General features: G+C 45.2%; 1 long non-coding RNA gene across 2 annotated transcripts; it reads right to left on the bottom strand.

Annotated features, from left to right (window-relative positions):
* Window positions 1–15,711: 15,711 nt before the first annotated feature.
* Window positions 15,712–23,401, bottom strand: LOC132591623 (uncharacterized). 2 transcript variants are annotated; one of them, XR_015948267.1, is made up of 5 exons: window positions 23,236–23,401; window positions 21,955–22,019; window positions 18,879–18,948; window positions 16,078–16,333; window positions 15,712–15,943 (listed from the first exon to the last, which is right to left on the bottom strand). It is a non-coding gene; the product is annotated as an uncharacterized LOC132591623 (long non-coding RNA). The 2 variants fall into 2 exon arrangements; XR_015948266.1 differs by lacking the exon at window positions 16,078–16,333.
* Between the last annotated feature and the right edge of the window lie 240 nt (window positions 23,402–23,641).

Genomic DNA, 23,641 nt, shown 5'->3' with positions numbered 1-23,641 from the left:
CCCACGTTCGCACTTTGTGGCCCCGCCCCTGAATGATCATGTCTTGCCCCCCCCCCTAGTTTTGATCCTGGCTACGCCCTTGTGAGGGACACTGTTCCACTGGGGAAATGGCATGCACATATTATCTATATAAGTAGAATTGCATACCAAATGTGCATATACTGTATTAGGAGAAACATGGCCCAAAATGGGTACAAAGTTTCATATGATTAAAATCAACAAATCAGGAACGTATACAAAAGTGGGGTGAAATGAACATAAGAGTGGGAAAATGAGAAACTGAAATTGGTATATTTCTCCATCCACAGTGTCTAAACCTAGTTGGCTCTTGTCTTGTGTCTGCATTCATATGAAAGCTTTCCCCTCTGTATTTGCATTCTGAATTGAGGGGATCAGACCCACTATCAAGGCTTCCATTTGGAGACAGTTACTTTATACCTTAGACCCCTTTTGCAAGATCCTAGGCAAATGGCTATAAAAAATACTGGGAAGCAAAATTAGGCTAGCAATGTACACACACACACACACAGTATATCAGTATGTTAATTGGACTCCAACAATCTGCTGTGCTGTATAGAAAAATACAAATTAATGTAGAGCTAATTAGGCAGCACTGTCAATAGGAGGCAAAACAGTCAAATAAGCAAGACTTTTTTTTCCTCTTAAGAAAACAAACTGAAATCTAAATAGCAAAGGGAGAAAATCACTCAAAGGACCAATTTGCCTTTGTTAATTTTAAATAAACTTAATTCATACTTGGATGAAAAGCTAGGAGAATGAAATTTAACATAATGATTAATTTGAAATTTTAATTGACTAAAATCATTCCGGTATCCAAATTTATTGTTTATTTGAGGTGTCAAGGAACCAAGATGAAACAAGCGATGCAAACAGTATAGGAGTGAAGTATTTATATGAAAAAGTCCTGTTATGAAAGGTATTTGAGGCAGGGGCCAAGCTTTTTTGGTTCCTTTGCTAGAGCCAGGTATTCTCCCACCTGCTCATCATGGGTGGTAAGCATACGCTTTGCTTCCTGAGGGGGAAGCAGTTTCCTTTGAATGGAAGCCATTTCTTACCTCCCTGTCCTGCTCCTTAAACCTGATTTCAGAGGTTCAAGGAGTAGGGTTTCCAGACTCAAAAGAGAGCAGGGCAATTAAAAGCACAGAAGTCCTGTCCTCTATTGAGTCTGGCAACCCTATTAAGGAGCAATGTGAAGCTGCTTGCAAATGGCTTTGCAACCTGCTTCATGCTGCTCCTTTGAACCTCCAAAACGAGACATTTAAAGGAGCCACATTGGATCATTCGCGAAACTTTGGACTGCATCTTAAGACACCTGAAATCAGAAAGTTTAAGGAGCAATGCAGGGAGGAAGAAGCGGTGAAAGCAGTTCTCTCTCATTGACCAAGGCACAAGGCTTAAGTTCCAAAGGGTTTATGCTTTGAAGTCCCAACAATCGGTGCTTCAAAGTGCAGCATCACCTGATATCATTATGGCATCAATTGAGTGACAGGGGGGCCTCCCTACCCAGCTGTCAAGTTTGGTCCACCAAGAAATTCCTGCCAGCAGGGGATGGTGCTGCTGAGCTGTTGCATAAATGGTTTTAAACAGGCTGCTGTCCTTTTGTACATTTCTTGTAACACAGGGGATGGTTGCAAACATTTTACTGTACCAGAAAATAACTCCTGTTAACTTTGTTGCTAAATGAGTGATTTCACTTCATCTGTGCATTTGCCACACAGCAACTGAACTCTCATCCGAAAACTCATAATTCTAAATGTTATCCATTGAAAAACCACTGCTTTCAAATCCCTGTAGTTAAAAGCTTATGAGTAAAGTAGGTGTCATAACTACCATGAATAACATAACATTTAATTTTCTTCAAAGTGCACGGCGTATCCTGCTGCTAAACATCAGCTCTTTATCAGGCAAAGTAGTTACCACTTGCTGTACAAAAGGAATAAAAAAGTATTGGCAACTGCTTATTTTATGTATTTAAATGATCTGTGGAAGAGCTCAGCAATCATTAGAGACGATACATACGAGCCACAGTGGTTAGATAATATAGTGTAATTACTGGGATTATTTTACCCCCGGGGACAAAAAGTGGCAACCCAGTGTTCTTTAATCTTGCTGGAGCACAATGAACTCTGGGATAATAACTATATTTTGTTCAATAGAATTATTTGCTCTAATTATCTGGTGAGGATACCTAGTGGGTCAGAATCCATTTCTGGCTATTATTCCTGTTGTGCTTCCTGGTTTACAAATGTCAATTTCTGCCACACACAAAAAATCATAATGGAAATGCTCTAAGAGTCCATAGAAGGGAATTTCTTCCAGAAATTCTCTTTGAGCAAATAGTGTTCTCCCTCAAAGAGGGCACGTGTTGCAGTGCGACCTGGCTACCGAATCCTGTGTTGTGGGTGGGTACAATTGGATAGCCACAACACCCGATTGGTAGTTCCCTTGATGCTGGGTTGAATCAGACCAATGGGATGCTAGCTAAACTGATCAAGGGACCTATATATGCCCATGCATGAGACTCAGAACTTCCTCTTTTGGTCAGTGCATTGCAACACTAGCAACGTGTTCGTTACGAGCCGAAAGAGAGAGTGATCTACCTCGACGCTTATGGTGATCTGTTTCCTTTATTCCCCCTTTTTTCTGTTTTCCCCTTTAGTCTATATTCTCCCCGTTTATTCCCCACCTTGCCTTCTCCTGTTCCCCTTTTCCTCCCAAGGGGCTTCAGCACCTTGAGCCGAAGCTCGCCGCTGCCTCGCTTGTTTTGGCAGGGCCGCCATTTTAACTGTGCAGTACTATTGAGTTCTATGTGAATGTTTGAGTTCTATGTGAGTGCAGTACTATGGCGTGCTATGGTCCATGGGGTCACGAAGAGTCGGACACGACTAAACGACTAAACAACAACAACACTATTGAGTTCTATTCTGTAGTTTTGCTAATTTTATTTGTTTCTGAAAATCGTGATGCCTATTAAACAGAATCTGAGACCTGCTCTTCCTTCCAAAAGGGTAATCAGAGGTCTGTCTCAGGCTTTGCGTTCATCGCCTGTACCAGGGGCTCCCCAGCATACGCTCGATCGCTTGGGTACAATTATGACCGATGTTGGATCAGACCCTGCGGCCCTGGCCAGATTGACTACTACCGGTAGTCCTGACACCTGTGCTTTTAAGCCTGTCTAATTCACACTTTAAAAAACAATGGTGAACCAGGACACAGACTTCCTTCAGCATTTTCACTCCTCTGAATTTTGTAAGGCAGTTCTGCAGTCAAGTAAATTCTACAAAAATGCATATATTAAAGTGTGCATAAAAATGCATAGAGGGAAAATAACATACAAAAATGCATTAGGAGAAAGTACCTTCAAAAATGTGCATATTGAGAGAAATTGAATGAGTAATAATAATAAAGATTATATATATAAAACAAACTGATATAGATGTGTGAAGAAGTGAATTTAAAGATTGGGGAAATGAGCAGCTGAGAGAAACCTAAATCGTCAGATTCACCTGTCCCTACCACTGATGATGACCTATTTATAGGCTTTCCTGGGGCATCTGGTTGACTATACTGTGGGAAACAGAATGGTGAGTTAGATAAGCCTTTAGTCTGATCCAGCAGGTGGAGATAGAGGCAGGCTGTAAAAGGCACAAGGAGATGCAAGTTCTCTAATAAATTTTTACAAAGAGGGCATGTCTGTCAAATGGCTATTAGCCAAAATAGCTCAAAGGAACTTCCATGTTGAGATGCACTGCAGTGCTGGATGGCAGCGATGGCCATAAATTTCATGCTTAGGTTTCCAGGTAGCCATAACTGGATTATATAGACCTGGGTCCAATCCAAAAGGGCAATACTTCTGTCCTAATTTGTTTAAAAGCACCACACTTTATTTGCCAAATGCACAATATTCAAAGCCTCATCCCCAAGGCTTACAAAAGTACATTATCCTGGAAGGATTACTTGATTGCTAGCCATGCAGAAGACCAAGCAGAATAGGCTGCTTATTCATCTGCAGTCCATGGCTTCTGGAAGATATTATGACGTGCCTGTGCAGGGAAGACACAAAGCTGGGAGAACTGGGCCAGATTTCTTCATTTTAACATCAATAGATCTGCAGTAGGGACAATGCTGTGGGATCCTGTTGTTGTTGTTTAGTCATTTAGTCGTGTCTGACTCTTCGTGACCCCATGGACTGTAGCACGCCAGGCACTCCTGTCTTGCACTGCCTCCCGCAGTTTGGTCAGACTCATGTTGGTGGCTTTGAGAACACTGTCCAACCACCTTGTCCTCTGTCGTCCCCTTCTCCTTGTGCCCTCAATCTTTCCCAACATCAGGGTCTTTTCCAAGGATTCTTCTCTTCTCATGAGGATCCTAACTGCACATGTGGGATCCTAACTGCACATAACAACCTTTGGGAGAGCCAGCCCTGCTAAAGGTGAGGGGTAGCATTTCATCTACCCCTTCCCTTAAGCCCCATCCTCTTAGGTGAGTAGGGAGGCCTCTACAACACTAGATAGATGCTTCAAAGGTCATAGCTGTCAAGTTTTCCCTTTTCTCACGAGGAAGCCTATTCAGCATAAGGGAATTTCCCTTTAAAAATGGGAGAACCTATTATAATATTCGTATTTGTACCTTGATTTTAAAGAAATCATAAATAAAGATATATTTTAACTATTTAAAAAAATGGAAAAAATGGGAGAACTTGACAGCTATGTCAATGGTGCTCATTACCACGAGGGAAACTTTAATCACCCTGAAGGAAAGTCTCAGGACTAAACTCATCACCTGTAAGGGTGCGCCTAAGAGAGCTCACTAAACCTCAACTACATACTGTAATAACTTCCTGCACCTTCCTGCCAATGTAGCCAACCAGCCTACTGAATGGCTGCCACCTGCTGAGTCCACCTTCTACTAACTCAGTTCAGAGTAAGTGGGGGGGGGAAGCTGCTAGCCAGGCCAATCAGCTGATGGGCAAAAAGGTCTATCATCATCATCATCACCACCACCAACACCATCAATTTATTGACCATCTTCTAAACAACTGTTTCAAGGCAATATAGACATAATTTAAAATAGCAAAATGCCACATGCATTTAAAACAAGACTAAAACCCTCACTTGTCTAGCTGGGAAAGCCTGTTGGGACAAAAACGTCTTCTGCCGCTTCTGGAAAATGCAGGTATTGGGCACTTGCCATACCTCGTACTCATGTGGGGAAATGAATGAATGAACAGTCAATCGTACCTTTTTTTAAAACAGCATTGGATCGAAGCACAGCAGCTCCTTGTGAGTACATGAAGTCTGGCAGATTTCAGACAAACAGGTTTAGACATTTCATGCAAGCAGCCTTTAAATAATGAGGGGGGGGTTACTTTGTGTTTAAGGGAAACTGCCTGTAAAAGGATTAGGATTAGGAAGAACTGTTTAGGGAAGTTTTTAATATTTAATGCTGTATTGTTTTAATATTCGATTAGGAGCCGCCCAGAGTGGCTGGGGAGACTCAGCCAGATGGGCGGGGTACAAATAATATATTATTATTATTATTATTATTATTATTATTATTATTATTATTATTATTATCATCATCATCAAACTGGATGGTTCACCAGCTATGACCCCTTTTGGACAGTGATGACTTGGCCACTGTACTCCATGCTCTGGATAATTGCATTGCACTCTAGGTGGGGCTGCCCTTGAGGATGACTCAGAAACTTCAGTCTAAAATGCAGCAGCCTTCCTCCTCCCCTTGCGCTGGCTCCTGCCTTGTGGGTGGCACCAAACCCCATAAATCACTGGTCCCCTCTCCTGCCCCCCCCCATGGCCCACTGCCTCTGCCCTACACTTGTTAGAGCTTTGCCGGTCCCTTACAGGCTGCAATTATAATCTGTGTATTGTACGTAGGTTTTTCCTCTGCAAACCTTTTTTGCACCATTTTGATCTTGATTTGATTGTTTTGTATTTCTACGCTGCTTTCCATTCAGATGAATCCCAAAGCAGTTTACAAGCAATAAATAAAAACAACATACTAGAACATCACAAGTACAGCATAAATCACATAATATAATAAACAAATAATCGGCAAATCAATCAGAATATTAACAAACCAGCAATTTAAAAATAAGCTAAACATCATAATTACAGCATGTCATATTAAATGATTTTATATTTATAGATTTATAATCTTTAAAACAATACATTATTAAGAAAATAGCTAAAGAATAATAATAAGATAAGCACTCTTAAGTTCATATACACGAACTCCCCTCCCGCCAGTGACTCTCAATCTACCATTCTAATCAGTTTATTAAGCTACACTTCCACATCCATCATACAGGAGGACCCTGATCTAATAGAAATAACTACAACGGAACTATACTTTAACTTATTAGTTACTATGTGAAACCTGTGACTCATCCTTCTGACAAGGCAGCCACCAACAACAGTAGAAATCTAGCAAAACACAACCATCCCCATGTCCTTGGGCTTATTCAGCTGTGGCTGCTGCACAGTTGCTTGGATCATTAAGAATTCCATGTTTAGCAACTGACCCATAAAGCAGGGGATTTTAGTTGCCCCCCTTCCTTCCAGGGGTAACTGAAATGCATGAAAGCCAGAATGAAAAAGTTTTGCTAAGCTTGAATATTAGCATAGCATTAAGTGGGGTGTGTGAAAGGGGTATCAAGGCCACATTTTCTTCCTTGTAGCCAGGAGAATAATATTCCCATCACCAGGAAAAAAAAGAATTCAAAGGCACAAATGGAAATTAGGTGTTTCATTGTCTTTGACCTTCAGAGGGTGTTGAGCACCTGGCCGCACTCTGTGGCACCAGAAAGCCTTCCACAAAAGGTTATGCATATCAGTTACACTGCTCACTTCTCTCCAAAAGAGGGGTAAAGGTCTTGCACCCTCAAATACGAGAGTTATAAATGAAGAGGTTAAGTAAGTTTAATTCCTACTTAAAACGTTTTACTTCCTTGGGCAGAGAGCCCTAATTTCTTCCGAGAGAGAGAGAGAATAAGCAAAGCTTTCATTGTGTGTGAGTGGAACGGAATGTGCTGGGGGCGGGGAGATTAATCAACAGCACACATTCACATTTAGCATATTGTAATAATTCAGAGCTGAGTTATTTGTCGAAATAAACACTCAGGTCTGACCTTCACATTTAAAAGCTCTGTTCATTTCAGCTTTACTAAAGGCTTTCTTCACAAATTCCCTTAGTAGCCTCTTACACTTGGAATGTGCGATTTCTGAGCATCCCAATGGAAACGTACCAGCAAAATGCTGTGTTAAAAATCTGCTTTCATTAGTGCAGTAGTGGCCTCTTTCCCGGTCGAATAGGGCCCTTCTGGGTCCCCAATGGGATTGAAAATGGCAGAGTTGCGGCTGTTCTCAGAGGGATGGAACTTTCTGAATTCTTCCCTTCCGTGCCATTATTGAAAGCACAATTATGTAAACCTCTATGCAAAAATAAGTTCCAGTTAGTCCACTGGGGCTTACTCAAAAATAAGCAGAGATTGGATTGTAGCCTGAAGGATGCACCACACCTGTTGGTAACCCCAACTTGGTGTAAAAAGCATGCTTCTTTTGATTGGGAAAAAGGAGAAGTGAGTTTCCAAGATTTCAGGGCACAGGTTTGCAAATTTCAGTAATGAAAGCAGTTTTAAAATAACCAACGGGCATGTGAAAGGAACACAAAATGTTTTTTTGGCCTTCATGAACTAAATAAGCTCCCCCCCCAAAAAAAACCCTTGCTTTCTTTTCTTTTCTTTATGTTTCTCTCTCTCTCTCTCTCTCCCCCCCCCCCTCCTGCCCCTGCTTTCACAATGTAATCGGACTGAAAATGAAATCTAGGCTCATCACCTTCACATAATCCTATTAATACATTGTCAGGACATCATCATATTTCTGGCAGCATTGATTCAATTCTATTTCCACCTCCACATGGATCAGCAAAGAGCCTGACATCCTTGGTCTTTGTACATGTAGAGATTACTCAGCAGACATGGATGCCAAGCTGTGGAATATAATTTTCTGAAAATGTATGGTGTCTAAGTGTGTAATTGGCTTCCAGCCTTCAGCGCTGCACTGTAGGGCCTAGTCCTAGGTCCCTAAGCTAGTAGTTTTAATGACTGTGAAACCACCCACCACTTGTTTTCTGATTGTCCCGGTCCCTGGAGCACTGAGTTCTGCTTGACATTTTTGGCATTACATCTGTAAAAGGTCTGCAGATAGAACTTGCTCTCTCCCCCAATGACACAATGAATTGTAATAAAATGATTTTGTCTCACTCCCTACCTATTGGCATCTTTTCACTTGGTGTGTGCAGTATTTCAATATTTTGAAAATGGTATAGGTTATCCTGCCCATGCAAAATGTTATGGTATGACAAATTTTAATATTTTGGAAATCCCATTGGGATCAGTGGAGGTAACTGAACATACCTTCCAACATTTCTCTGATGAAAATAGGGACATCCCCTTCCATAATGAGATACCCCACACACCTTATTGGGTTGCCCCAGCCACTCTGGGTGGCTTCCAAAATATATAAAAACATAATAAAACATTCAACATTAAAAAAAACCTTTCCTATACAGGATTGCCTTCAGATGGCTCTGGGGTCAAATAGCTCCATACCCTCCAACATTTCTCCATTAAAAATAGGGACATCCCAAGGAAAAGCAGGACATTCTGGGATCAAATCAGAAACTGGGACGACTTCTCTAAATCAGGGACGTTCCTGGAAAATAGTGACACTTGGAGGGTGTCACAGTGGCCGGAGCGGACTACTTCAGAGTAACGACGCTACGCAGCTCTGCATTTTATTCTTTTATTGGTGCTGCGTATTTACAGTGCTAAAGTCATTGCTATTTACACGGAGTGATGTGATCAGTCGGTTTCAGAACCTCCTAATGGCTTTTGGCGCGTCTTTCTCCAACACAAAAGCTTTGGCAGACCCATCCTCTTTCCCCTCCTCTTTCTGCGTAGTTCTGGCGTTGGGGGGATGGGTCTCCCTCCCTTATTCGCCCCTTCCTGTCCCGCCTGGGACCCTGGCTCCTCTACCTTGCCTGAGCCTCGGACCCGACTTCCTGCTTCCCTACTGGAATCGGAACTCTCTCTGCTTTCCCCTGTGCTCGGTGATTGGCTTGAACTCAGGAGGGGAGGGACTTCGCGATATCCCCTGTCCCTCACATCCACCCCCTCCCAAGCTCTCCTTCACCCCTCCCCAGGTCCCCCCCGGGTGTCGGTGACGACTGGAAGCCTAAGAACTCAGTGCTTTCCGAGCCCGTTGGTGTGAACACCTCCCCCCAGTCCTGCAAGCCCCCCCTTCCGCCTGGGAGGATGGGAATCCCAAAAAGTCCGTGGCGTCAGAGCTGGTGGGGGTAAAAATGTTCTGCCAATCTGCTCCTTCCTCTGACTGGGTGGATCTCGGTGACACCCATACCTCATCCTCTGGTTCCTCAAACTCCGCTTCCCAGCGCCATGGTGAACTGCTCTCCCGTGCTTCCTCCCCCTCCCCCTCCCTTTCCATGTGCCAGGGCTTGGGTCTATGGGGAAAGAGGGCGTGAAATTCTTCTACCAGGAATTCCTCCTGTATCTGAGTGGCTGGGACCCATTCATTCTGGGACGGTGGAGCATCCTCCCATGCCATGAGGTACTCCAGTCCCCCCACCCCCCACCTTGAATCCAGGATGGCCGTGGCCTCATTGAGTTGCTCCCCGCCTTCCCTCTCCCCCCCTCCCTCAGGGGTTTGTTCGCTGTCTCGGAGCCTGCTGCTTTCCCTGTACGGCGACAGCAGCGATCTATGAAACACAGGGTGCACCCTCATGTCCTCTGGCAGTGCCAGCCTGTATGCCACCGGGTTGACCTGTTGCGTGACCGTGAAGGGGCCCAACCTTCTGGGCGCCAGCTTTTTGCATCGCCCTCTGATGGGAAGGCCCTCCGAGGACAACCACACTTTGTCCCCCACCCTAATGACCTCCCCCGGTCGCCTGTGGCGATCTGCCCCCTTCTTGTACGCTTCCTTGGCTCTCTCCAAGTGTTCTCTGAGCTGCTGGTGCACCGTCTCCAGTTCCTCTGCCCAATCCTCAGCCTGTGGGCCCTCCTCCTCCTCCTCCCCCTCCCTCTCTGGGAAAGATCTGAGGTCACGCCCGTAATTGGCCTTAAAGGGCGACACCCCTGTGGAGACGTGCACCGCATTGTTGTAGGCAAATTCTGCCAGTGGCAGGCGATCCACCCAGTCCGTTTGCCGCTGGCTGACGTAGCATCTCAGGTACTGCTGCAGAATGGCGTTGACCCTCTCCGCCTGTCCATTGGTCTGCGGGTGTCTAGCCGTCGACAAGCTGACCTCCACCTGCAGGAGGTTCATGAGCCGCCGCCAGAACCTGGAAACAAATTGGCGGCCACGATCCGAAATAACCCTTAAAGGTAATCCATGCAGTCTGAATACGTGATCCACAAACAGTTTGGCTGTCTCTTCTGCAGAGACCGCCCTGGCACACGGTATAAAGTGGCACATTTTGGACATGAGGTCCACCACCACCAACACTGCGGTCTTGCCCCTGGATGAGGGCAGGTCTGTGATGAAGTCCATGGACACTACTTCCCACGGCCTGTGCGGTGTGGCTAAGGGCTCCAGCAAACCTGCTGGTGGCGCTCTGACCACCTTTGCCCGCTGGCAGGTGTCACAGCCCCTTACATAATCCCTCACATCCTCCCGCACCCCTGGCCACCAGAAGTGTCTCATGACTAGGTGAGTGGTTTTATCCCTCCCAAAATGACCCGCCGTTGGGTTGTCGTGCATCTGCTTGAGGACCGTACGTCTGAGCTGGGTGGTGGGCAGGTACAGTGCACCCTTGTAGAAAAGCAGCCCCCTGCGTTCTGCAAAGTCTTTTGCCTGCTCCCCCCCCTTCTCAGTTCTCTGAAGATGCGGTTTGCAAATTCATCCGCTGCCGTCAGTGCTGTGAGTTCTGCCTCGCTTACCACTGCTGCTCCGCAGGACCAAGCTGACGGGGGGAAGATGTGCCTGGGTGCTGGTGGCGCCTCCTCCTCCATGTACTCTGGCTTGCGGGAGAGGGCATCCGCCCTGACATTCTGCTCTCCCGGGATGTAGTGTATGGAGAAGTTGAAGTTCGAGAAGAACTCTGCCCACCGTATCTGCCGCTGGTTGAGCACCCTGGCAGTTCTCCAGAACTCCAGGTTCTTGTGGTCTGTGCACACCTGGATGGGGTGCTTGGCGCCCACCAGGAAGTGTCTCCAGTGCTGGAACGCAGCGTGGATCGCAAGAAGTTCCCGATCAAACACCGTGTAGTTTCGCTCTGGCTGGGTCAACTTCCTTGAGAAGAAGGCACAGGGTCTCCACTCTCTGTTGGCGTCCAGTTGCAACAAAATGGCGCCCACAGCTTTATCAGAAGCATCTGTCTCCACGCGTAGGGGCGCGTCCTGAACCACGTGGAACAGGTTCTGGTCTGAGGCGAACACCCTCTTGAGGCTTTCAAACGCTGCTTGCGCCTCTGGTGTCCACCTGAACTTCTGCTTGCCTCTCAGGCAGTCAGTGATGGGAGCCGTAACGCGAGAGAAGTTCTTGATGAACTTCCTGTAGAAGTTGGCGAAGCCTAGCAGGCGTTGGGCATCTTTGCGCGTCCTGGGGCTGTGCCAGTCCAGGATGGCCTGCACCTTGTCCTTGTCCATCGCCAGCCCCTTGTCTGACAGCTTGTAGCCCAGGAAGTCCACCTCCTTGGTGTGAAACTTGCACTTCTCCAGCTTCACATACAGGTGGTTCTCCTTCAGGCGCTGCAACACCTCCCTGACATCCTTCACATGCTGCACTGGGTCATCGGAGTAGATAAGGATGTCATCCAGGAAGACCAAGCATTTCCTGAAAAGGAGGGACCCCAGGACGTGGTGCATGAAGGCCTGGAAGCATGCTGAGCCCCCTTGCAACCCGAAGGGCATCACGAGATATTCAAAGGAGCCCAGAGGCGTGAACATCGTGGTTTTCCATTCATCGCCTTCCCGGATCCTGATCAAGTTGTACGCCCCCCTCAGGTCTAGCTTGGTGAAAATCTTGCCCCTGCGTGCCGCTGTCAGGAGATCATCCACTCTGGGCATGGGGAAAGCCACTGGCTCTGTCACTGAATTCAGTCGTCTAAAATCCACCACAAGACGGCGCTGTTGCGTGTCTTTCTTGTCCACCCAGAAGACCGGGCTGCCCCCTGCTGCCTTGCTTTCTCTGATGAACCCCCGCTTGAGGTTCTTGTCGATGAAAGCGCGCAGATCCTCCAGTTCCTGGTCTGACATGGCGTACAGCTTGGCTGGGGGTATAGTTGCCCCTGGCACCAGGTTGATCTGGCAGTCAAAAGGCCTGTGTGGGGGTAGGTGGTCGGACTCCGCTTCGCTGAAGACCTCCTGCAGGTCCCAGTACGGCTTGGGTATCGCCTCACCCCCTTTGACGTGCATGGTGGCCACCGTGGCTATCGGAGGCCCCTCCCCTGGTTGGTGCTGCATGCAATGTTCCAGGCAAAAGTCCGATCCAAAAGTGATGCATCTCTGGTGCCAACTGATGGAGGGGTCGTGGCGCGCCAGCCAGCTCATGCCCAAGACGATGGGGGGGTCTGAGATGGTGGTGACGTTGAATGCCAGTGTCTCTGAGTGCCTCCCCACCGTCATTCTCATGGGGGGGGTTTGATGAGTGATGGCCCCTCCCAGCAGCTCTCTGCCGTCAATGGTTGCCACGTGCAGAGGAAAATCCAGCTGCAGAAGCTGGATCTGGTGCTCTTCTGCAAAGTTTCTCGAGAAGAAGTTCGCTGAGGCACCACTGTCAATTAGGGCGAGGACCGTCAGGGGATAGCCATTTGGGAGCGTGAGCGTCACTTCTAGAACCACTCCTGCTCTGGGAGGGGTGGGCTGGCTCTGCTCCTCTCTGTGCGGGTGGGTGGGCTGGGGCTGTTGTCTGCTGACTGTGCCTGGCTGCTGCCCCTTGTCTCCTGCAGCCAGGCTTTCCCGTTTCCCTGCTGTGGTGCTGCGTCAGTGGGGGAGGTCACAACCGTTCCCGCCTTTCCTTGCCACTCCCTGCGATGTGGGCAGTCTCTGACGAGATGCTGGGGGGAGTTGCAGAGAAAGCAATTCCCGCCCCTTCCCTCCTTGCGTCTTGGCGCCGCTGGGGTTTGAAAAGCCCGCGCGCGCGCGCTATCAATCTGCATGGGTTCCTGGTCCTGACTGGCCCCAGGCGTGGCTTGAAAGGGTTGTTGGGGGAGTGGCTTCTCCTGCGACCGTGGGAACCAAGCCCGCTTTGCGCGCGTTGCTTGCTTGTCGCTCCACCGGGATTCCTGTCTCACCCCCACCGCCAGAGCCGCTTTGCTCAGCTGATCCATATTACTGGGCTTTGGACCTCTTGAGAGCTCATCCTTCACCTCCTCATGCAACCCCAAGTAGAACGCCGCTTGCATTGGGGGTGACTCGAGTTCCCACCCCAATCTGTGCACCAGCATGGTGAATTTCGCCCAATACGCGCGAACTGTCATATTTCCTTGGCGTAAATTATGAAGTTCCTCCTTAGTCTGGTCCATATGACTATCGGACGAATACATCGTTTTCAAACCTTCTAGAAATAGTTTGACATTCTTCATGCAAGGATTCTTTGTTGCGATTAACGGTCTTAGCCACTCCCTGGCTGCCCCGGTAAGGTGCTCCACAATAAACGCTACCCTGTGCTCATCATCAGGGAACTCAGCGTGGTGCAGCTCAAGAGCATACACAATCTCAGTCTCAAAGCCCTGATATTCCCTCGGGTCTCCATTGAACTTGCTTACTAGGGTCCCGGCTCTCCTTCCTGGCAGCACTTGGACTTGGGGTGCCCCTCCCGCCTTGTTTTTCTCTGCATCCAGCTTGTTTTGGAGGTCTACCGCCACCGCCCTTAATTCCTGCTCTCTTTCCTGTAGCGCTCTCACCTGTTCCGCAAGTTGTAGCCGGTCGTCCTGGACCTTCCTAGTCTCTTCTTTAGCTGCCTTCAATTCCCCCTGCGCCTGCAGCGACAGCTGCTGCAGTTCTTGCTGGGCTTGCTCCGCGATCTGCCGCCATTTCTCCGCCTCTGACACGCTCATCCCGGCCACTCCAAAGTAGCCCAAAAAGGATTAGGAGGTTGCTGTCACAGTGGCCGGAGCGGACTACTTCAGAGTAACGACGCTACGCAGCTCTGCATTTTATTCTTTTATTGGTGCTGCGTATTTACAGTGCTAAAGTCATTGCTATTTACACGGAGTGATGTGATCAGTCGGTTTCAGAACCTCCTAATGGCTTTTGGCGCGTCTTTCTCCAACACAAAAGCTTTGGCAGACCCATCCTCTTTCCCCTCCTCTTTCTGCGTAGTTCTGGCGTTGGGGGGATGGGTCTCCCTCCCTTATTCGCCCCTTCCTGTCCCGCCTGGGACCCTGGCTCCTCTACCTTGCCTGAGCCTCGGACCCGACTTCCTGCTTCCCTACTGGAATCGGAACTCTCTCTGCTTTCCCCTGTGCTCGGTGATTGGCTTGAACTCAGGAGGGGAGGGACTTCGCGATATCCCCTGTCCCTCACAGAGGGTCTGTCTGAACATGTGTTTAATCCTCTAATTGAAATCAATGAGATTTCAAAATGCTACGCATTGCCTGGTGCACACCTTTAATTTGGCAGGGCAATCATCTGATATGCTCAGTGATTTCCCCTAGAGTGGCCCAATAATTACGGATTTTCATGTGTTTGTGTTGTGCGATTTCCTTTTTGATAACGAAGCAATTCAAGTATTAATGAAAAATCATGAAATGCCTACTTGAATTAGCCTGCATCAATTGCCAGCAGCTACTCTGCTCATAGATCTTTGCAACAACAAAAGTTTTGAAAGCCAAAGCTCAACCACAGAGCATTCAAAGAAAATAATGAGGCAAAAGTAGTCCAAGTAGAAGAAGTTTGGATTTGATATCCCACTTTATCACTACCCTAAGGAGTCTCAAAGCAGTTAACAATCTCCTTTCCTTTCCTCTCCCACAACAAATACTCTGTGAGGCGAGTGAGGCTGAGAGACTTCAGAGAAGTGTGACTAGCCCAAGGTCACTCAGCAGCTGCATGTGGAGGAGCGGGGAATCGAACCTGGTTCACCAGATTACAAGTCCACTGCTCTTAACCACTACACCACGCTGGCTCATTGACAAGTATAAATGAATAACAAATCCCACTTCTACATATCTGCAGTCAGACTCCATGGTCAGGGTATGGCTTTAAGAGAGAGATCCATTCACCCCACCCCTCTCTTTTTACTCTAGAGAAATCAGCCACAGGTTGGAGATCTTACAAACTTTCATGATGTTCTGTTTCATCTAATGCCTCCTTCTTGGCAATTAGTGCTCATAACATCCATCAAGAGACAAATCTCCCACTAATGGAGCTAATGGAAGTATGAATGGGATACAGGAAGTACTCTCAATTTAAAGGTAGCACAGTGGGCCTTTTCTGAAATGCGCAGCATTATCATTTGCAGTCATGCCATGGCACAAATGAGAAAATGCCGCAAAACCTGAGGCAGAGAAAACCTCAACAGAACAGAACAAGAAGGGGAAACAATACTGCAGCATTGTGCATATTAAAACCATTGTGCCAGAAACATTTCATTTAAATGTAGCTTCTGCATATAGAGCAATAAAGAAAAGTGAGTCAGAGTCTGTCTTTTGCTTATGTTTCCACTAGGTGTTCTTTACTTTGTTATGTGCCAAAAATGCCAAAACTGACAAATGATCCAATAACCCCCAAACCAAAGGCAATCCCCTGTATTCCATTCACTATTAGTTTATAAAGGTATCTCCGGGCTTCATGTACATTGTTCAGAATAGCTAATATACAGCAATAAAATAAAATAATGTTCTGTTCCTCTTTCCTTTCTTTACTCCTGAAATATCATCCCTGCAATGAAAGAAGTGAGACAATAAGACATAGTTAAACTATGGAATTTTCTCCCACAAGAGACCATGAGGCCCACCAACTTAGATGGGTTTAAAAAAGGATTAGACAAATTCATGGAGGAGAAGGCTACACACCTGGATGGCTGCTTTGTACCTCCACAGTCAGAGCCTGTCACCTTGCCTAGTAGTGGTGGTTTATGTAGTAGTTTGTTGGTAGACAACTGTTGTCCATCAGTGAGTGCTGCTGCATGGGGAAGTGGGTCAAGTGCCCTAACTAGAGGGATGTTGGAGGGCGATGTGGTCTGCAACATGAGGCAGGCACACCATGCTACCTTAGAAGGTAGCAGCAGTATGTGGTTTGAGTACACCTGGCGTGCTATCAGCCACAAATCTGCATGGTTAAAAAGCAAAGAGCTTGATTAGTCATTCTCTGGTTCGTCAAACACACTTACAGTAGCTGATATTGTGGGGGAAAGATTCTGCCTCCATTACCGATTATTAAACAGACCTTAAAAGTGGGCATTTGTAAACAGTTCACTCAAAACCAGGCCATTAGTATTATTCCCAATGGTTAGAGTGCTTCCAGGCCATTAAGAAAACTGAATTTTGACACATGCATACTCCAAGACACACTGATTGCTAGAATTGTGACTTCTTTAAAATGCAGGACAATTGGTGCCACTAAATTGTCTCATTTTTTGACAGAATTACAAGCCTGGTAGATGAAGGGAACTCTGTGGATGTAGCCTATCTTGATTTCAGCAAGGCCTTTGACAAGGTGCCCCATGATATTCTTGTAAAGAAGCTGGTAAAATGTGGGCTAGACAATGCTACCATTCAGTGGATTTGTAACTGGCTTACTGACCGAACCCAAACGGTGCTCATCAATGGCTCCTCCTCATCCTGGAGAGTAGTGACTAGTGGGGTGCCGCAGGGTTCTGTCTTGGGCCCAGTCTTGTTCAACATCTTTATCAATGACTTGGATGATGGGCTTGAGGGCATCCTGAGCAAGTTTGCAGATGACACCAAATTGGGAGGGGTGGCTAACACCCCAGAGGACAGGATCACACTTCAGAATGGCCTTAACAGATTAGGCAACTGGGCCAAAGCAAACAAGATGAATTTTAACAAGGAGAAATGTAAAGTACTACACTTGGGCAAAAAAAATGAAAGGCACAAATACAGGATGGGAGACACCTGGCTTGAGAGCAGTACATGTGAAAAGGATCTAGGAGTCTTGGTAGACCACAAACTTGACATGAGTCAGCAGTGTGATGCAGCAGCTAAAAAAGCCAATGCAATTCTGGGCTGCATCAATAGGAGTATAGCATCTAGATCAAGGGAAGTAATAGTACCACTGTATTCTGCTCTGGTCAGACCTCACGTGGAGTACTGTGTCCAGTTCTGGGCACCACAGTTCAAGAAGGATACTGACAAGCTGTAACGTGTCCAGAAGAGGGCAACCAAAATGGTCAAAGGCCTGGAAACGATGCCTTATGAGGAACGGCTTAGGGAGCTGGGTATGTTTAGCCTGGAGAAGAGAAGGTTAAGGGGTGATATGATAACCATGTTCAAATATATAAAAGGATGTCATATAGAGGAGGGAGAAAGGTTGTTTTCTGCTGCTCCAGAGAAGCGGACACGGAGCAACAGATTCAAACTACAAGAAAGAAAATTCCACCTAAACATTAGGAAGAACTTCCTGACAGTAAGAGCTGTTTGGCAGTGGAATTTGCTGCCAAGGAGTGTGGTGGAGTCTCCTTCTTTGGAGGTCTTTAAGCAGAGGCTTGACAGCCATCTGTCAGGAATGCTTTGATGGTGTTTCCTGCTTGGCAGGGGGTTGGACTGGATGGCCCTTGTGGTCTCTTCCAACTCTATGATTCTATGATTCTATGTACTTCCACCCCACAGAGAAAACTGCAATTTGCTCCACACCTGTCCCAAGTCATAACTAACTACTAGGAAAGTGTGAAAACATGACTGCTTTGTACCTAAGAGCCAACCAAGGAAGCATAGTGCATAAAAGGTGATATTCCACCACAAAGCAGGCAAAGCCGATTATGGGATGGAATGTTGAGGTATGCAGGTTCTTTTGCCACTTTAAGAGCAGATTTCCTGGCAGGGTAACTCAAAAGCCAGAAACATATCTAGCTATGCTTACAAAAGTCCAGCTTCATTTGGAGGTAAGAAAGCAGTGTTCTATTCCCATTGCTAACTTTACCGGACAGTGTGTCAAATTCTTTCTTTTAGTTGAATACTTTCTAGGTGACTCATCCTGATCATTGCTTAGTAGAATATCATAGATCAGCAGGGAAAGGAACTGGCCAACTTGTTCAATGCTTTATACATTTAGCTGCATTGTTTTGTGGTAACAAAATATATATATATGTAAAGACCTGGGGAGTTACATCATGTATCAATTTCTTTTTGAAATTCCAATAATGTCAACTGCTGTAAGAAAATAAGGAATCTGCAGTGACAACCCTTATGGTGGAGAGATATCTTAGGGTTAGACACACCCTGCCAACCCCCCCCCCATCCCCAGAATCAAAGCAACTGTGTCATATAATATAATACTGAAGTCTTTGTCCTTTGTGCAGCTGAAACTGCCAGGAATATGTTTGCACCTTCTTTTTATTGCTACACTTTCGAGTTCTTTCCATGGTACATTGCTTTATTTAAACAGTAGAGTTTTCATACTAGAGTAGAATGCCCATGTCAAATCCTTTACAATCAATTTTCAGTCTAATAGTGTGTAGTATTTCTAGGATGAGCATATAATTACTTCTAAAAAGTGAAAGTCCCCCCAGTTGACCCAATCCGCGAGAATGCTCTTTCTTAAGGGTTCGATACAGAGGCCCAATTTATGCTGCTGCAAAGTGGGGGTCTGCCCCATTTCCCTATGTAGTATGGAATTTCCTCCAGTGGTAACTTACCAAGGGTGCATTGTGGAATTATGATGTCTATATAGCAGCTATTTGCTCACAAAAATACACGAAGAACATCCTGAAATACACGAAGAACATCCTGATCACCCACCCACTCTGGAGATAATAATAATAATAATAATAATAATAATAATAATAATAATAATAATAATAATTCAATTTAGAGAGGAATCTTAGACACACTTTACAAAAAGTTTTGTAAAAGTCATGGTAACCTGAGTTTGAAAACTCTCCCAGAATCATCACTATTCCTCCGTTCTCATTCCCTTACATTTAAGTGTAACAGTGACACTTGAGCCGACATGCTCATGAGGCTTGAGTCATGAGTTTGACAAATGGTGAGACTTCACGTGGCTTTGCTTCCATGAATAATTTTCTGGGCAAATTCTTTTTCTGTGGAGTATGACTCTCTCCTATATTCCTTACAAGAACTGTGATAGTTCTTTCACACCTACATTTCAAAATGCTTGTTTGTGAACTTTTGCTCCCCTGTTTTCTTCTGTCCTGACCCTTTTCTTCTTTTAAATCCCTTTTATTTCCATTGCTCTTCCTTTCATATAATTAATATTTTAGAAGGAATATAAAAGTCTAAGTTTATTGGAGCTTTAATTGTTACTTACACATCTTGTATGGACCCCATGTGGTGAGAAACAGATGCCTCTAATTGTTAAGAAAAGTGTTCTCTTTCCATAAAGTAACATTATTAGGCGAAAAGTAATTTTACAGAAATTATGTTTCCTGATATACATCGAGAACCAATGGAGGGTACAAGATATGTTCAACCCCCCCCCCCCCCCGCACTGTCTTCTTTTATTTGGCCCATAGAAAAACTCTTATTGCCCATGGATGGAAGTGACACATAATATAACAGGCAGGATGTACTCTAAGGTGTGGGGAAGGGGGGGGCCCTCATTCCTTTAAAGAAGAGGGAATAATGGGGATTGGGAGCCCATGGGGAAAGGTGTTTGGGGGGATAAGGGAGGACTGGCTTGAAAGGGGTAATTTTGGTTTTAGAAAACCCTGATTTTTCCCATCCTCCCCCCCCCAAAAAATGGTTATGTAGAATTTGGAATTTTTGGTTTTAGCTGAGAAATCAGTTGCTTTATTTTTATGTTTTTATATGACAAACTAAAATTATGTCATGACAATCTCATTTCTGTATGCAAAATATGTAAATTCTACTTCAACATTTAATTTTAAAAACTTGCCCATCTCTATCCAGAAATACCATCCTAAGTGCAAGAATTCTGTACTTAGGAGTCCTACTGAGGGCGTTTTTGTAAATTGTGTGTGTGTTGCTTTTTTCCCTGCCCCTTCAGCTGTAATTGGCAATGGACTATGGCTCAGTGGTAGATCACATGCTTTCCATGCAGACGTTTCAAGCTCAGCCCTCAGCAGTTCCAGTTAAAAGGGTCAGGTAGAGCATGTTATGGGAAAGAGAGCTTTGCACTGCCAGAGTACAGTAGATAGTCAAATAGCTTGACCTGGTATTAAGCAGTTTCTTAAGTTCCTATATGAAAGTGCTAGGTTACATGGGTTTAAGGTTACATTTTCCTGGCCTTTCTTCTACAGCAGTAACAACTACTACTACTACTACTAGTAGTACTTATATCCCACATATCCAACTGGGTTGCCCCTGCCACTCTGGATGGCTTCCAACATAGTACAAAAGCACAGTGAGGTATCAAACATCAATTTTTTTCCATACCTGCCAATTTCATTTCTGAGCAAAGTGGTCTCCCTAGCAGAAAAAGTTAACACCGCCATCAATGAGCCAAAGCCCATAGTTTTCCTTTGTCCTTATAATTTTAGAAGTATATGCAGAGCCGTCAACTTTGTGCTATTTCTGGTGCAATGTTGTGAGCATTTGGTCCTCGGGCTATTTGAGCCCAAGTTTTCAGAATTTGAGAGAGAGCACAGAATGTTCCCTTTGTTCCACACACAAATAATTACCAACAGCGACATCTTTCAACTGTGAAATATTGCACCTAACTCCTTGCCAATGGAAATAGCTAAGAAACAGCTCCAGACTTGTGACGTGTGAGAAGCGTGTTCACAACCCTTATGTGGTACTAGGCCCTTTGCAGTGGAAGAAGTGCTGTTTGTGTATTCCATGTGGAAGCTGGCGGTTGTGCTGAATTTGACAGCTGATACACGACTGATACATCTCAACCCTTGCTTTTTCATGCAAAACCATTTGCAGTCGTTTTCGGTCATCAACAGCTATCTTTCAGTCAATCACCCACTTCCACCACCCTTCTGAGTGATCTCCCCACCCCTTCTCTACATAAGTGCCTGGGGACTCCTATTTCACTGTATCTGAAGAAGTGTGCATGCACACGAAAGCTCATACCAAAATAAAAACTTAGTTGGTCTTTAAGGTGCTACTGAAGGAATTTTTTTATTTTACTACGACCCAAGAAATAACAGCTTTTTCTTTATCGAGCAGCTACATTTGAAAACATGAAGGCTGTGATTGTATGTTGCAAGCTGCCATATACTGAGTAACACCACTGGCCCACCTAGCAAAAGCACTCAGCAATATGGCATTTTCCTGCAAGCTCCACTTGTGAAGTTCTCAGGGTTGCCTAGATTTGGAAGGGCTCCCCCACTTAGTTCACTGTTTTAGGGCAACCTTCACCAACCTATAATTCCCATCCACCCCAGCCAGCCTTGAAGTCCAAAACATTTGGAGAGCACTAGGTTGGCAAAGGCTGTCTAAGGCAGTGATGACCAAACTTGGCCCCCCCAGCTGTTTTGGGACTACAATCCCCATCACCCCTGATCACTGGTCCTGTTAGCTAGGGATGATGGGAGTTGTAGTCCCAAAACAGTTGGAGGGCCAAGTTAGGCCATCACTGGTCTAAGGGCATAGAATACAGATAGAGAAGGAAAGGCTTTAGCAGAGAAGATATTATTATTATTATTACATCAAGAAAGAAGGAGAATTCCAGTTAAAGAAGATGAAGAAGAGAAGCAAACCTCTGTACTCTAATTGTAAAACATGCTGTCCAAATCAATTAGGTCTTTAGTAAGGTTCAATTATAGCTTTCCTCTGACTTACCAATCCTTAACTCTCTTTCCTACGTCAATACACCCGTCCAAGATAATGAGAATTCTGGAGGCCAACTGGAGACAGAGCAAACAAATAAATTAAGACAAAGATGACTAGGCAATAGAAGTAAATGGTTTTAAGTGTGGTATTAGCACAACAATAACCAACTGTTTTAACAACATAAGCAATTAAGGGTACAACAATATACATATTTTTCACCCTCTCCTCCACCCCTCCTCAAAATGTCCCTTCTCCAAGCATCAATAGCCATTATGCTGAACATTACCATCATTATTCTTCTGCCAAGTCCTATCACATTTTTTTCAGCCTTTTAGGTGCAGACTCAAGAATTATTGATCCAATGAATCACCCTGACTTGGGTGTTGGTTGCTGTTGAGGCACTCCTGGCAAAAGCTGGATTCAAAGCCTCAGGAAAATAGATTGTTTTCACTGAGCACTCCACCAATGCAGGGGGGACCCCGAATGGGGATGATACAAATAGTATTATTTTTCTGACAGAAAATCAAATCTGTTCGACGTGGCGTAGGAAGAGGAACACTCTGTTGTTCTTTTCTGTGGTAGCCCTATCACCCTGCTTGTGTAATAGTACTAGGAAACATAAGACTTAAAATATGTAGGTATCTAATCTTTGCATTTTATTTAAACACACAGAAATGCACACAGAGGAAATAATGAATTTGTGAGTAAAAAAAAACACCCTCCATGAGTACTGCATGTAGTTTTGCAACAGGGTTTTAGTCAACCTGCTTTTTCCTACTGTATTCTCTCATTTTTAGAGTGACTAAAATTAGTTGAAAATTATGTAATGTGTGTCATGGGGGACCCATTTACTGTTATTCATTTTATCCTGCTTTTGTTTGGGTTTATATTTTTTGTTATACTCCTGTTAATGTTTGTCAGAAAGGCACACTTGGCAAACCCTCACCTTGATCAACGTCCTCCCAGAAACCCATGCATAGCTGCCAAGTTTCCCCTTTTCTCACGAGGAAGCCTATTCAGCATAAGGGAAAATCCCTTAAAAAAAGGGATAACTTGGCAGCTATGAACCCATGTCCCCACTGTGGAAGGACGTGTGGATCCAGAATTGGCCTCCACAGTCACTTATGGATTCACTGTAAAGACCGGGTTCATGGGAGACAGTCTTACTCGGCTACGAGTGATCGCCAAAGAAGAAGAAGAAGTATCAGAAATGCTCAGTATTCATATTGAAAATTGTGGGCTATCATGTTTAGAAAGTACAGGCATGATAACTAAGAAAGGCAAACTCACCCATTCATAACATATGCCCTGTCTCTCGCAGCCCTGCCTTCTCTGTCCTCAACCATACTGCATCCAGGGTTCTTCGTTCTCATAACTTGCTGCTGTGAGAGCAAATAAAGTCCAGGTTGCGCCATTTATCCAGTGTAATTTTTATTAGCACATTCTCCGGAATCAATTTCCATTCCAAAGTGCCATGTTCTCTCCAATTGTGTTATTAAATAGTTTTTGAGAGGGGCAATAAAGAACTGAGATTACATCTTTCACAGAAGAAATAGCAAAGTTAATGGAGCAATCTAATGGTAGCAGGAAAAGAAGTACATACACTGATTTTTTTTTAAAAAAATGGCTATATCCTATTACACAGACATGTCAATGATCACCAATGAGCTCCCATAAAGAGGGATCACAATCCTGT

Source organism: Zootoca vivipara, chromosome 2 (assembly GCF_965207765.1).
Source record: "Zootoca vivipara chromosome 2, rZooViv2.hap1.1, whole genome shotgun sequence".
Taxonomy (NCBI): domain Eukaryota; kingdom Metazoa; phylum Chordata; class Lepidosauria; order Squamata; family Lacertidae; genus Zootoca; species Zootoca vivipara.
Note: the sequence above shows the minus strand (reverse complement) of the source record. Positions and strands in the feature narration are given on the sequence as shown.